Source organism: Hippopotamus amphibius, chromosome 11, assembly GCF_030028045.1.
Source record: "Hippopotamus amphibius kiboko isolate mHipAmp2 chromosome 11, mHipAmp2.hap2, whole genome shotgun sequence".
NCBI lineage: Eukaryota > Metazoa > Chordata > Mammalia > Artiodactyla > Hippopotamidae > Hippopotamus > Hippopotamus amphibius.
Genome location: NC_080196.1, coordinates 19,592,169 through 19,604,565, shown reverse-complemented (window position 1 = coordinate 19,604,565; position 12,397 = coordinate 19,592,169). Strand labels below are relative to the sequence as shown.

At 41.1% G+C, this 12,397-nt stretch overlaps 2 protein-coding genes across 6 annotated transcripts in view; one reads left to right on the top strand and one right to left on the bottom strand.

Moving 5' to 3' along the window:
- LOC130831436 (cytidine monophosphate-N-acetylneuraminic acid hydroxylase) overlaps positions 1-12,397 on the top strand; it is a 285,113-nt gene that overhangs the window by 18,287 nt on the left and 254,429 nt on the right. Inside the window, exon 2 of the mRNA XM_057699576.1 lies at positions 5,471-5,605. The gene's annotated coding sequence lies outside the window, so the exon portion shown is untranslated. The remainder of the gene's footprint in view (positions 1-5,470; positions 5,606-12,397) is intronic.
- The window catches only part of CARMIL1 (capping protein regulator and myosin 1 linker 1), a 303,069-nt gene that overhangs the window by 217,171 nt on the left and 73,501 nt on the right, over positions 1-12,397 (bottom strand). The gene's annotated exons all lie outside the window — the stretch shown is intronic.

The following is a 12,397-nucleotide window of genomic DNA, read 5'->3' as shown; positions in this document are numbered from 1 at the left end:
ACAACAAGAGAAGCCACCGCAATAAGAAGCCCACACACCGCAATGAAGAGCAGAAAGCCCGTGTGCAGCAACGAAGACCCAACACAAACAATAAATAAATAAATTTTTAAAAATTAATTAAAAAAAAACCACGGCCATGCTTTTGAGGATGACAATTTCAGACTCACCAGGAGGAAATGAAAATAACCATAAATGGATTACATAACAAAATACTTCCCATTATGAGCAATGATTATAGAATGTATACTCATCATGGAAGGCAGTACCTGTTGGGACTTTCACTTTATTTCTCAGGGCAATGAGATATGGGCAACCCTAAGAACAGGGACAGTAAGTGGTAGCTACACATTCGTGGATTCTCTGCTCCAGAGATAACAGTCTGAAAGCAAATCTGAAAACAGAAATGATTTTCAGCCAGTGCAAAGGGAAAACAAACCAATGTCCCAGCAGTGCCACACACAGCCTCAACCATCACCCCATGAGCACACCAGTGTAAACCCACCCTCCTATAGAAGAGAAAGCTATCAGAAGCCTAAGCACCTGGTGTGCTCTGGGCTGGCACTGCAGAATTTAATCTAACTCTAGCGAGAATCAGACTGCTGGCCAGAAGCTTGGGGTTAATGTCTTAATGGAGGCACAGGTGCTGAGTGCTGCTGGCCACAGGGGGACCTGAGCATCAGCACCGGCGAAAACAGACAAAAGACAAAAGTGTTTGTTTTGGCTACATCTGAGTTGTGCTAGAGAAGGTCCCACCCTGTCATGTTCCTGCCCTTCAGGCTTTGTCCCTCGATGGAGCACTGGGGCAATCAGCCTTCACTTCCTGAAAACAAACATTCTGAAATTCTGTATCTTAAACACAGAAAATAGATGCAAGGTTCATTACGCGATTCTATTTTTGCAGATATTTAAAACTTCCCATAATAATTTGTTCTCAGGAAATTTCCCATAGTAAGTTTTTAAATATATAAGCCACAGTTTTCTATCTCAGGACTTTAATTCCAAGGTAATTGGGACACAATAAAGAAAGCGATTATCCTGTTGAATGGAAAATGCCAAAATACTAACAACAATAGATTTAAATTTAGATTTCATCCCACCTGGTATAGAGTGACTCAATGTCACCAGAAGCAGATCACACTCTTCTCTATGGATTGTTATATATTTGCGGAAATTTTGCCTTTGGAACGTATTATTTTTGTTTTCCATTTCTAAAATACTTCAGATAGGTGTGATGCTTTTCTTCTATATCTATATATGTTTAAAACCTTATACAGACAGTCCTCGGCACCCTCAAATTACACAATCTGAGCCCATCTTATTCCCATCAGCTGACTCTTCACGACCCCAAAGAGACAAAGTAGAATTTCCCTCTCCTTCAAAGCAAGCCACTATTTCATCAAAACAAAAAAGGCCTTTCCTCTGTATTGTTTTAATAGAGGAATATATAAACAGCTGCCATTTATGTATTTTTATATTCACTCCCTCACTGTCTTCATCACTGACATACTCTGCCAACTGTATTTGTAGAAAGGTATCTTTGTATTTCTATTTTTTTTTAATTTTTTTCCCTCAACCCCAAGTGCTTCCTCTCACCTCAATAAATGTTACTAAAGCAGTTCTCTGGGGTATTTTTTATAATTATGTAAAGTAGAAGGCATCCCTGGTGGCACAGTGGTTAAGAATCCACCTGTCAATGCAGGGAACACGGGATCGAACCCTGGTCCGAGAAGATCCCACAACTAAGCCTGTGCACTGCAACTACTGAGCCTGCGCTCTAGAGCCTGAGAACCACAACTATTGAGCCCGAGTGCCGCACCTACTGATGTCCGTGTGCCTACAGCCCATACTCTGCAACAAAAGAAGTCACTGCAATGAGAAGCTCGCGCACCGCAATGAAGAGTAGCCCCCGCTCTCCACTAGAAAGACTGTGCGCAGCAACGAAGACCCAGCGCAACCAATAAATGTTTAAAAAATAAATGTTTAAAATAAAAAATAAAGTACAAAGAGATGAAAGCCCTCTTTCTTCCAAAGCCTTTTCCAAAGTCACCTAAACCCAGAGCTTTCTGATCTTGAAGCCGAGCCTGCTCCCTCTCTCTCTCCAACCCTCTTATATTTTGTTGATAAAAGGAGCAATCCCTCGAAAGGCGATCACCTCCTCCTGCCATTCTCCCACTTAGGGAACAACATTCTATCCATTCTCTATTCCATGACATGTAAATTTGAGCCTGGCTCCCAAGGTCCTCCACTATCAGAATCAGGCATACCTGTCCAATCACGCCAACCCACAGTGCTCAATGGGCCACACCACTTGGGGTTGGAGAACTCACATTCCACACCCTACTTGGACTTTAGAGCCTTCTCCTTCATGAAATACCCAACAACTCCACCCAATTTGCAAAGGCCAGAATGGCTCAGGTCCAAAGAACACTCTGGAAAGGTGACTAGACACGACAATTCTCTATACCTGTGTATTTTGATACTATTAGCATATTACCCTCTGCAATCTGGCGGGGCTGCTCTATAATTTGAAGGGGAGAGCTGAAGGAAAGTCACAAAATGATTTAAGGTAACTAAGTTAAAACTACAAAGGGCAGGAAAACACAACCTCTTGAATCATCAAGACTGAGAGTTTTGGCAACTAAGGTACTAAAATAAACATTTTCACCACTTGTAAATTCTTTGAGTGGGCTTTCTCTAGCAATATAAAAATAAAAAGAAACAAAAATACAGAAGTCCCAAGTGGATATACACAACTGAAAGAAAAGACAAATGTCCCCACGAAGAAGTCTCTTTTGCAATGCAGAGTCCTTGGTACACTGAGCCATACATTTGATGTGGCCCAAGGCACGGGCCCTCATTTGGCAACAATGATGCACTGTCTAGACTGTGGCTCCCTAAAGGAAAGGTTTGTGCCTAAATTACTTGTGAATTTCCAATGACCTACACGGTGCCTGGCACAAAGAAAACACTCAATAAATGGTTGCTTAATAAAGAGAGGCTTGTTTGGGACCTTAGATCCTAGAATCAAAAAAACTATAGATAAAGATGTTCGGGGTTTATTTGCAAACTCATTATGAAACATGAAGTTTAATCCAAATAATAGGAGAAAAAAAATTTTCAAGCTTTTTGTGGAATTTATTATCTGAAAATATTGTGATTTACCTACTTTTAATTTTCCATTTACCTTTTCAATCCAACAAAATCTCTTTCCTTTAGGGCAGGGTTAGCAGACTGCTTCAGAGAGTCCAATTTGATCCACTATCTATTTTTGTAAATACAGTTTTATTGCAAAAAGCTATATCCATCTATTTATCTGTTGTCCATGGCTGCTTTCATACCACAAAGGCAGAGTTGAGGACTTGCCACAGAGAATTGAACTGCAAGCCTAAAATTTTTGCTATCTGGTCCTCTACAGGAAAAGTTTGCTTGACCCTGCTTTAGGGCATCATGTAATACTTAATAGCCAATAAAATGTGTCTTTTAAAACAGCTCAGAAGGTTTACGAAGCTAAAGTTATTTACAAGTTAATCAAAATGCTGTTTACTTCTGGCCGCTATGGTTTTATTATATTCTCAAAATTGAAATCTACCAAAGACATGTCTCCAAAAAAAAAAAAAAAAAAAAAAAAACAGAAGCCTAAAGATATGGAAAAAATTTTCTTGCCACCTAACTTATGCCATGATATACTTAAAGCCTTAGAGAGCCCGTAAAGAGCAGGATAAATTCCATAGAGGTAAGAAGAGGAAAGGAAAAACTGCATGGGGAAGTTAAAAAGAAACGTAAGGCTATACCAATTGAAGCAGGAGGCACACAACACCTTCATTTCCTCACAGATGGAGCAAACGTGGTATTTAAGAAAAAGAGGTCTGAGTAATGTTAAAGAAAACTTTTTTTAAGTGGTAGAGAAAACACGGGAGTGTTTTGGTTGGGTACATTGGCTTATCCAGACTAAAAGGCTATCACAGGAAAGTACCTTTGAGGGAATATGCAATCCCAGCCCCACACAAGGAACTCTCAGTGAAGACAGTACGAAGAAAGTGGAGGCATTTCACCCTGACCCATACCCATCACACCAGAAGGTTCCCTCCACCCAGCTTTCTGCAACTGGAAAGCAGCAAATTCCTGGAACCCCCTTCACAGCCTGCCTCCTCCTCCTCAGTGCAAACAGCTCTCCTGCCAGCTGGGAGGCCTCGCCTTCCTCTGAAAGAACTTTGTTTTTCCCTATCAAGTCCACCCTCATCCCTCTTCCATCCGTCCAAATCCCACCCATTCTTCGTGGTCCCATTCAAAATCCCAACCAGTGCACCTGTACCACTTAGAGGGACCCATTCACAAAGACGATGGTGTGAGGGGTGCTCCAGGAGTTGTACATGGAGGCCCCAATCCCAGCCCCTCCATAAAGTCTCTGCCATCCACATCACAGTAGACTGATTCCCTCTCTCCGTCCTGAAACGATGCATGTGTCTCATGCCCCTGCTGGGCTCACATTGTATATATTTTTCCATATATAAGTCAGTGGTGACACTAACAAATAGCCCTCAGTGAATCGGGGCCCTGTGCTAATGCTCCGCATGCATCATCTTATTTAATTCTCAAAGTGATCCTACGAGTAGGCATTATCACCATTTTCCAGTTTTACCGATGAGGAAGCTGAGACAAAAATGTTAAATTTGCTGGAGGCCACACAGCTACGCAGCAGCTGAGCCAAGATGCTGACTGGGGTCTGTCTGACTCCAAGGTCAATGTCCTTAAATGATACCCTAATTCTCATCCAGAAGGTACTCAATGAAACTTGCTTCGTGGACCAAAACACTAGTTCAATCCTTAGCTACACTTCAGTCTTTCCACTTCCTATTTAGAACAGCCCACAGGGTGGGAGAGCTTTGAGGAAGGCAAATCTCCTAGTGCTCTAGCATCCCACACAGAGTACAACATGACTCCATCGGAATGGTACAAAATACTGAATATCCCTATTTTTCACTCCTATGAGCAAGTATATCACATAAACTGTTTACAATTACTTTCCACGTTTCTTTTGAATAGCCAGGCCATGCATGGCTGTATCTTTAACACAGCTCCTCATCAGACTACACATCCTCAAAAATAAACAGTTATGGGAGAGTAGGTCTGTTCCAGTCTACGTGTAACAAGATAACTCTTACAGAACCTTGGAGCTGTGGTCAAAATGAAGACTCTCCTCTCCTTTACTTGCTCCCTCCTACCCTCAGTGGGATGAGGGATAAAGTAAAACAGAAGGCATCCAGCTCCCAATTCTGAGATGAAAATTCTGTACTTAGAAAAGCATTAAGAAGGTCCCCTACTGAGCTGGTTTCAAGTGTTTAATTATATGCATCATGCAATTATAGGCATACATACTTTATCACTGTTTTCTAATGAGGTTGGCAAGGAAAGAGACACTGGGCGTTGGATTCTTCGTTTAATGGGCTTGTTCTTCTGCTTACTGTAACAGCTTGCTGGGGGAGCACTGGAGAGAGAGTCTGATAAGCTTTAAAGGAGGTGGCAAGGAAAAACAGCTCCCTGTGGACGCTACTCATATGGAGAAAGGCCAAGACCAGAAACACCGTTAGGAAGAAGGGTATCCAAGGTAAGCGACATCCTTCACAGATGGATGAAACCTTGACTGCAACCCTCCTACTTTCCAATAAAATTTTGAGCTTTAAAAACAAGGGGGTAAGATGGAGGGGGAGCCACAGCTGCTCAACCTGAAAGCACCTTTCAGTTTCCTTGCAAAAGTTTCCGAGTCAAGGGGAAGAATCAACACCAACCATACAAAGCAGGCCCTTGAGAGGCAGCAGTACACCAGGGTGGGGTCCCAGCCAAGGAAAGTTCTCCCAGTGAAAGAAGCTACTATGAACCTAAGGCCCAGCCACTGTAAGGGTGCGAAGTCAGAAGCTTACTTGGGAATTTGCCACCTTGAGGCGTGCGTAGCAAGTGAGGAAGTGGTGAGAGATGGCAGATGGGACGGGGTGAGGGTGGGGGCAGAAGCTACACCCAGAAAGCTGTGGTGTTAATAAAAACGCATTAGCCTAGCAGCATGGAAACAGGAGTCTTAAGCATCTGAGTAACCGAGAAGCAGCTGTAGTAATTTCTGAAATACCTTGAAAAAAAAAAAAAAAAATCAAAATACAGCATTACATTCAACTGTCAGGTAGACTGCAAGAATGATCCATGGGTTGAAAATAAAACAAACCCACGCCACTAAGCCTTGCTCTAATGGCGTCTATGCCCAGGACCAGGCTTATGGGTAAAACCGACTTATAACGAGCTCCCCCGTCTGGGACTTGCAAGAAGAGTTCCCTAGGACAGGGTCCAAGACAGATCCACCCAATATTTAAATCCAGCCTTTAACGAAGGCCCTGTATGGACACCAGACTTAGTCATTTGAGCCTAAAAAGAGACTCCTAAAAATGCAGATAAACTTGGCTACTTGAATTCCTCCACTGCAGCAAAAATAGAAGGATGTGTAATCCAATCATGTAAGGGATTTTAAAATTCAGCCAAAATAACCAGCAAATAGGACCACATGAAATTTTTCTCACTAAAATGGCAAAAAACAACCCTCCTAAAAGAACTCTTCATTATAATTCCTTACTGTAAACCAATAACTGTACCATTCTATATGACATATTGATCCATACATTTTGGCCGATTCAAAATTTGGATCAAGAAACATGAGTCTGGGACAAGGGACAGTGATATACACACACGTGAAGTAAGGTTACAGACGTGCAAAAGTCTCACTAATTCCACATCTAGACATTTTGACCATTTCTGAAGGGTGGGCAGAGGACTTAAGAGTAAAGACTGCAGAATTCACACACTTCAGTGGGAAGATTCACAGATTATCAGGTATCTGTCATGTTCTTGGTTATACCACGTCATTTTGCATTGGGTGTCCTGTGAGATTCTCGAGTCACGTTTTGTCTCCCCAAACTGACTGCCCACCTTTGGTTTCATTGGGAAAAGAAACCTTGATCTGTATGCAGCTGGTGCTTATTAGGAGGTGTTAGCTGTCTGCTCAAGCAACTCAAAGAGTGATGTACTGAGCTCATTTAACGCAAATGGCTTTATAATTCTAACAACCTTCTTTCTGCAGCCGCCTACTTTTTCTAGGGCAGGGTAATGGAAATTATTTCAAGAAATGGGAGAAGTGTGATTTAAGTAACTCAGCTGAGCTTATTTCCCTTGGGAAAAGAAGAGCTAGCTGTCTAGGCTCAGAAATTAATTAAGTGGTGTCTGACCTCTATTAGTTATTTAAATTTAGCAATAACTTTACTAACAAAGAGAAGGTGTTTCAGTCAGCTGGAGTGAACGTCAGGATTCTTTGCTTTCAGCAGACTGAATGATTGAACTCACTGCATTTCCCTCACAGGTGTACTCAGAATTTTCTTTAATGTTCGGCTGACAAAGAAAAGTCAGAATCTAGTACATGAAAGGTGGTTTGGGGGTGTCTGTGGATAATGACGGAAAGTGTGAGTTGTTTGGGAGCCCAGTGTTCACACATGGGGACCTGTCTCCAAAAACTGAGTTACTTTCTTACTGCCTTAACATTCTCCCTTAACTCTTCCCTCTCCAAGCTTTCTCCTCCTGGTATTTTTTTTTTAATTGATATATACTTAACTTACAATATTGTATTAGTTTCACATGTGTGACACGGTAATTCAATATATTTACAGATTATACTCCATACAAAGTTATTATAAAACATTGACTATATTCTTGTGCTGTACATTACATCCTTGTAACTTCTTTATTTTATACCTAGTAGTTTGTACCTCTTAACCCTCTTCCCCATCTTGCCCTTCCCCCACCCTTCTCCCCTCCAGTAACCACTAGCTTGTACCCGTGAGTTTGTTTCTGTTTTTTTAGATTTCATATATAAGTGAAAACATACAGTATTTGTCTTTCTCTGACTTACTTCACTTAGTATGATAAGTAAAGTCCACCCATGTTGCTGTAGATAGCGTTATTTCATTATTTTTTATGGCTGAGTAATGTTCCAGTGTATATATATCTTCTTTATCCATTCATCTGTTGATGGGCACTTAGGTTGCTTCCATATCTTGGCAATTGTCAATAATGCTGCCATGAACATGGGGCTGCATGTATCTTTTCGAATTAGTGTTTCTGTTTTCTCCTGGCATTCTTTACTCTATAGGGCCAAGTAACAGGATGTGCCCACACAGCCACACCACAAAGAGCTGTCAGTCCTGCACGCAGTGGTGGGAGAGGGAGTGCTAGCCCTCCCCTAGGAGGCCTTTTCCAGCTACATCACACCTCCTTCCAGCTCCTCAGCCACTGCTACCCTCCAAACCACTCCCCAGACACTAAAACGGTCCCAGGGAGACCAGACCTTCATCCAACCCAGAAGCTTCCAATTCCACCCTACCCTACAAAGGTGTTATACAACATTGTATTTTTTCAACCAGACTATACAGTACATAAAATATCCCTAGAGCAATATTTATTTCTTTTTCCATTCCTAGCACTAACAAAAACAGCCCCCAAAGAAAAACTGAAACCAAAAGTTTACTTCCATCACGGATTCTCCTTTCACCCACAAAGCAAAAATGCTCTACAGCACTAGACCACACCCCCCAGATCAAAACAGTGACATAAGCTTCCAAAAGGTACGAGGGAAACCAATTTGCACAGCAGCACCCAACACGTGCAAACACTTTCACTGCAAAATTGAGGAGCATAGCTCACCAAATACATGCTGGAATGCTAATGTGAGTAATTACACAGGTGGTTATGCAAACACTGAACTCATGCTTCAATTTGGCAGAAGGATAAACATTTCTAGGATAGTTTGCAAGGTTCAATTACCTAGATCGGCTGGTTAATTTCCTTTGCATCTGAAAGACCCCCCCCCCCCCCAAAGTCGATCATTTTCCAACAGAAAAGTCACTGCTAGAAACATGTTCTAGGTAGGCAAAAAAGTATACACTTGTACTAAACTGACTCAACATTTTTAAATGAGCATCTTTACCAGGAGCTGACTCGTGCAGATATGATTATTGTATTGTGTCTTACAACTTAATTCAAACACATTTTTACTCTTGAAAACATTTATTTATTTGAATAATATCCATTATCTAGTGTGTGCCAGGCACGATTCTAAGATGCTGGGGAAACAGCAAGGAACAAAACAGACAAAAATTCCTGCCTTCAGGAGGCTTACGTTCTACCAGGGGGAAAACAATACAGTCACATAAATAAGACACAGGGCATGTAGATGGTGATCAAAGTGTGATGGAGAAAAATAAAGCAAGTAAGGGGAGAATGTGGTAGGGGTGGGTATTATAATTTCAAATATCAGGGAAGACCACCGGAAAAGGTAACATTATTCAGAGACCTGAAGAAGGTTGAGGGAAGGAGCCACACCAGGTGGAATACTGGAAAAGAGCTTTCCAGGCAGAGGGAACAGCTAGTTCAAAAACCCTGAAAGAGGAGCATGCCGGGTGGGTCCCGTGAGCAACAAAAATCTGCATTTGGCTAACTGTTCCATAATCTTGTTAAAAACTGTATCCCACATAGAGATTTCAAAAGGCTTCATTGTTTCCAGCTTTGGAGTCTTCTTTTAAACATATATAGCCTCTGACATGACTGTGATTCATAGAAATGTGTGTGTTTTGCTTTCCCCAAACCCTAGGTGCACTGACAGCTTCTTGTTTGCAGTGATTTAAGTCCCAAGGGCTCTGAGGTATGCTTAGCACCACAGGAACCAAAGCTAGTACAGCACTCAGATATGCTATAACAAAGATGCCTATATATAGATTCAAGGAATGGCATGCAGGAATCTCTACCTTTATCGCCTAACACCACAACTGTCCTCCTCATTTGTGCTCCGGTGTCAAGGTAGAGAGAGGTCGGCAAAAAAAATCTCCAAAAATGGTAATAAGCTCAAAGCAGAGCTGGAGGGAAAAAAATACCCATCTATGCACTTCCAAAACAATAATGTGGTCCAATTTTCTTTCTTAAAAGTTACAATTTTTAAAAAAGAAAAAAGCCTAAGAACTCTAATCTTGAATACAGGGGAAGGAAAAGGAGAAGGGTATATGTAAAAGAAGACAATGTGAATTTCCAGAGTTCAGAGGAAAGACAAGGGTGGAGTAAGAGGAGTCAGGACTAAGAGTCAGGTGCACCTGGGCCCTCTCTGTGGTCCACTAGCCACATGGCCTTGGCTGTGCCACTTTACCTTTAAGAGGTTTCATAATCCCTACAGTGTTAGATTGTTGCGAAGATTGGAAACAGTGAATTAAAGGGGGCCCACAGGTAGAAAAGCTAATCTCCAAAGGTGTGATTCCATTTATAGAGCAGGCATGAAATGACAAAATTACAGAGGAGGAGAACAGATGAGTGGTTGTCAGGGGTTGACAGTAGGGGATAGAGAGAAAGTTGGCTATGATTATAAAAGGGGACCATGAGGGATCCTTGCAATGGAGCTGTTCAGCATCTTGACTATGGTGGTCGCATGAACTGTCACACATAATAAAAGTGCATCGAACTAAACACACACACATGCATGTAAACCCTTGGAAATCTAAATAAGACTGATGACTGTATCAATGTTAATTTCTTGATTGTGAAACTGTAGCACTGTTACTCAAAAGGTTATGGCTGGAGGAAATGGATGAAAGGGATACAGGGTCTCTATTATTTCTTACAACTGCATATGAGTCTACAATTATCTCAAATAAGTGGTTTTAAAAAAAAAAACTCACCACTTAAAAAAAAAAGTGGCCTGCATGTTATGAACACTCCCTAAGTGGTATACTGGGCAAGTTATCTGTCACCTGTAAACCAGAACTGCAAGTTCCTAGTTCTGGCTTTAGATTCCAGGAGAAACGCTGAGCACTGTCCCTGAGTGAACACACTATGTGAGGGTTCATGCCACAGACATTATCACTACCACCATCTTTGGAGCCCAGCCCTCCAAAACCTCACCAATATCCAAGTACACACACACTTTTTACATAACCAATGAAGAAACTTACTAATAGGAATCCATTTATCCCACTATTTAAAGGACATTTTTTCTGTCTCTGAATCACAAACACATACACACTAATAAAAAAAGAGAGACAGAAAAAAATACTTTCATGGTCTAGAACAGCATTTTCCAACCTATTCCCCAACGGAGGAACACTAGACCCCCTTAGGGACTAATAATGTAATAATAACAACAATATAAAATTTTAAAATCACAGTCAAGTAAATTTGGGAAATACTGCATGCATTTCCCTCCTCTAAGAGCTCTAGTGGGGGTGGGGGGCTGGAATCCCCTTCATTTAACTCTTTTTCCAAATTTACTTGTTCACAAAACCATTTTATTACACCTACTGGCATCCTGAGAACTACTCCCAAGGTCTAGAATTTTTAAAATCATTCTACATCTGCCAGCTACTCACTACCCAATTTCTTCACCCACTATGTACTTTAGAAGAGAAATGGACCTTTTTTCTACAGCTAGTGCAGTAGTTTTAACTGCATGCAATTGGCCATCAATAAACATTTGCTGAATTAGATTTGATGCAGGCACAATTTGCAGGATGACAACTCTAGGCATAGGAGAAGTAGCATTTCCTGTTGGGTTTGTTGTTGTTGTTGTTTGGTTTGTGGTGTGTGTGTGTGTGTGTGTGTGTGTGTGTTTTAAGTCTCAATTGAGAAAAGAAAAGTGCTCCTTTCCAGAAGTTTCTGAAAGTTTCTCAGAAACTTGTCTCCTCCTGAGTGGCAGCCACTCGCAACTAAAACAGCAGCTTACAACATGGCATGATTATAAGGAATAAGCTCATGACTAAAAAAAACCTGTACTCAAAACTCTAGGTCCTGAAATTCCATTAGCAGGATATAGGGCCTTTCATACCAAAAATAAGGGGAAAAGCTTTAACTGTGATTATTCCTGGGAGAGGGAATAAGTTAAATGTGTCATTTCATGAAGGTGACTTCAGCTTAAGTGAATTTCAAATGTCAAGAGAGTTTGCTGAGATCAGGCTTGGATGAGGGCAAGAGAAAGGTGAAGACCTTGAATCCTAGGGAGGGGCAGAAGGAGAAAGAGAAAAGGGAGGCAGAAAGTATCAAAAAACAAGCTCCATTTAATTCACAGGTCCCTCAAGGCCAGAGACGCTGCTTTACAATGACACCTTTCCATTTATAGAAATAACTCACACTCAGCTTGAAGAACCATAAACCAACTGGAAATTTAAAAGAAAGGAATTAATCTGAATAATTTTAAAAGAATGAAATTAATCAGAAGAATGAATAAGAAACAAACATTCAGACTCTTTAAAAAATACACAAAGCACCTGAGGAATACTCACTGGGAAATTCACTCAATGATACACATCTTCTATGTAAAGATTTAGAAAAGAAG